Here is a 3,523-nt window from a genome sequence, read left to right on the forward strand (position 1 = left end):
CCCTTCTGCTGCCTATGAAAAGCAGGTCCCCGATCAACCCCCTTCTGCTGCCTATGAAAAGCAGGTCCCCGATCAACCCCCTTCTGCTGCCTATGAAAAGCAGGTCCCCGATCAACCCCCTTCTGCTGCTTATGAAAAGCAGGTCCCCGATCAACTCCCTTCTGCAGTTCAGTCCAGAGCTTGTTCCCTGACATCCGTCTCCGGTCCCAGTGTAATTTCTCTTCTCTCCTAGATTGGCCTGGGCTAGGAGTTCTCAAGACCCTCGGATTGCAGTAGGTTCCTATTCCCCACTAGAAAAGAAAATTAAGGTGAGGAAATGCATTTGCCATGAACTTTGGATTCTGTAATAAGGTCATAAAGTTTATTGGAGGTAAGAGAGCCCCAGCATTTTAGGGGAGAATGTCCTGACCCGTGCTTAGTTCTGAATTTGGTTCTCAGCAGTGCTGGCTGGAGAGCATTGAACAGAACAGCTACTTGTACTCACAGGACTTGTTCAAGTAAGAGACAACACAGAAATAGTTCCCACTAGCTGTGATGTCACCAAAGGACTGGGTTTGCTCTGAGAGACTGTATGGAAGGCTGAAGGAAGTGGTATGCCAGCCAAGATTTTAAAATCTGTAAAAATGTTTATCAGAGTTACTGATGTGTATTTGGGAGGTGTATTCACATGGGACAGAGAATACTGTCTTAGGGAACAGAATTCAGTGTGGCTGAAGCTTAGTGAATATACAGTGCACGGAAAACATGGTTTGAGGATTAATAAGAGGCTGTGCACACTATACTGGAATGTGAGATTCTCTCCTAAATGTAGGAGCTTCCTTCCCAAGGTTTATGCAGGAAGGTTTATGAAATGGCATGCTCAGATAATAAAAAGGTAACTCTGCCTACAGTGATTAGTTTGACGGGCCTGGGAAGACAGGACAACTGTGTAGACAGAGATAACTGGGCGGACACCCTGTGGTAGAGGCAGGAGAATTAAAGGAAAACATGACCAAAGCTGGAAGTGATAGGACCGAAAAGGTAAAAACTGGAGAAAGAAGCAAGCAGAGATGTCAAGTAAACCAAGTCTCCCAGGCAGTGGTGGTGCACACCTTTAATCCCAGCACTTGGGAGGCAGAGGCAAGTGGATATTTGAGCTAAGGCCAGCCTGGTCTATAGAGTGAATTCAAGGACAGCCAGGGCTACCCTGTTCTGGAAAAGAAAAACAGTAAGTAAATGAATTAAACCAGGACTGAAGTTGAGAGGTGAGAGCAGGGAAGTACTCCATATGGAGGTTCTTTGATGCCCATCATCACTGTGGCTTATAAATCCTGTTCAGCCTAAATCAGTGATGGACCAACCCAAGGAAGAGGACCCTGTTGAATGAGCATCCATATACGAAGGGCTCAGTATGAGCACTCTGTATCTTAAGGACAGACTAGTATGGCAGATATAAGGGTAGCCATACGGTGTGTGCGTGGAGGGAGGGGGGAGAGAATCCTAGGGGTATTCAGCAAATGAGATTGCAGAGGGGTAAAAGCCATGGACCTGAAGTAAGGAAGAGTCTCTTTTGTTTGAAGATCATTTGTGCTGAGGTGTACTTTATGCCTATTTAAGTGACCCGGCAGGCAGCTTTGATGATAGAGAAGTGAAATCCTTGAAGTTCAACAAGCACAGATGAAGAATTAGGTTTTGATAGGATAAAAGCAGGAAGGTAGAGTCTGGGATAGATGGGTGGTGGCTCTGGTGGTGGTGGGGGGTGTCTATTGGGTGCTTCCATTTTCTCAAGGGAGTCCTAGGACAGATCATGGTCTGGGGGAGGAGTGTAGGAGGCTTAAAGGGGGAGAAACTTAGATCTAAACTGGGTGTGGTACAGGTGTGCCAGACAGGGTTAATAGCCCACTGAGGGCTCTACTATGGAACTAGAATAAAGGACATCCAACTTAAAAGTTCTGATTACTCCCTCTGACAAGAGTTTAGGTGGCACCCATTCTTCACGAGTGAGAAAACTGTTAGTCCAGGAGTTCCAACAGGAGAGTGAAACAGTTGATAAACTTAAGACCAGGTCTTTTGACTTCCGGTTTGCTAAGGCAGATTCCTACTACTATCAGCAACATAAGGAAATGATCAAAGAGGCATGGAATTATATACCAGATTCAGAATGGGCCATTAACCCAGAGGAAGAGAAGAAGTCAAGAAGCAAAATACCAGACAACACTAAAAAATGGGATTATCTAGTGTCTAAGAGGGAAATGAATCATATAGAAAAACACATAAAGAGAGCCGAACGGGCAAGAGGCCTCAGGGACAACAAATACAGACTACTACCTCAGAGAATTCCAAGTGAAACCCTTTCCCCAAAACCACTAATACCAGAAGATGAAAAGAATAAAACTATCCAGAAAACACATAAAACTGTACCCAAAAAGCCCAAAGTCGCATGGGCAAAGGAACAGATGAAGCGACATAAAGACCGCATGATGCAAGCGAGGGAACTCACAGAGCAGAAGAACGAGCAAAGAAAGACTCAAAAATTCACCAGCCGCATCCGTCCACTCTTAAAACCCCAAGTGAAGGAGGAGGACAAGAAAGAGCTTGAAAAGGTCACAGCGTACCCCATCATCCAGCCTTCCAAGGAAAAACTTATCGAGGTGACTATTCTGATGGAAAAGTCGAAAGTGGATAAAGTGCAAAAACCATGCCAAAGAGAGCTCTTGAGTATGCCACCGTTTTTGAAAAGTCAACTAGCAAGGAAAAAAAAGCTTAAGTTATTTCCTTGATTATTGTATTTCTTTCTAATTGGCATAATTTATAGTAATTAGTACAATAAGGTCATAGAAAACAGACATCTCTAGACATACGTACTTGAAAAATCGTGGTGTTGAGGTAGGGCTAAGGAGTAGAAAAGTTAAACGAGAACAGAATGGCCCCTGATGGCATAGGGTGGGGGGAGGGCTGCTCTATAGTATTTTTTGGTCATGATTGCATGCCCCATTGATTTTAAGGCACTGAATCATACCCTAATTGGATGAGCTGGATTGTGGGTGAACTCTCGGCAAAGCTGTTCCGACAAAAAGGAAGGGTTGCTAGTGTTCAGAAGTAATCCTGAAAATGGAGACAAAGGGCCAAATGTCCTGCAAGGTTCTGAACATCACTAGAAGGTTTACACTTTTAAAGGCCTGAAGGCAGGGCAGGGGAGAGGTCTCAGCAGTTGCACAAGCCTGGTGACCTGAGTTCAGATCCCCAGAACTCATGTAAAGCCAGACATGGCTGCACATGTCTGTAATCCCAGTACTCTTATAGCAAGATGGAAGGTGGAAACAAAGTCCCCAGAAACACACAGACAGTAAGTAGTACACAGTGCAGCAGCTTAACAAAATAGACACTGCCTTAAACAAGGTGGCAGGAGAGGACTGGACCAAAGACCATCTTCTAACCACCAGATGTGCACTATGGCACATATGTGCTCTTAACACAAACATGCACGTGTATACACACATGCATCATATACACACATACACAAACGTAAATAAAATCTTTTTTT

Source organism: Microtus ochrogaster, chromosome 8 (assembly GCF_000317375.1).
Source record: "Microtus ochrogaster isolate Prairie Vole_2 chromosome 8, MicOch1.0, whole genome shotgun sequence".
Taxonomy (NCBI): domain Eukaryota; kingdom Metazoa; phylum Chordata; class Mammalia; order Rodentia; family Cricetidae; genus Microtus; species Microtus ochrogaster.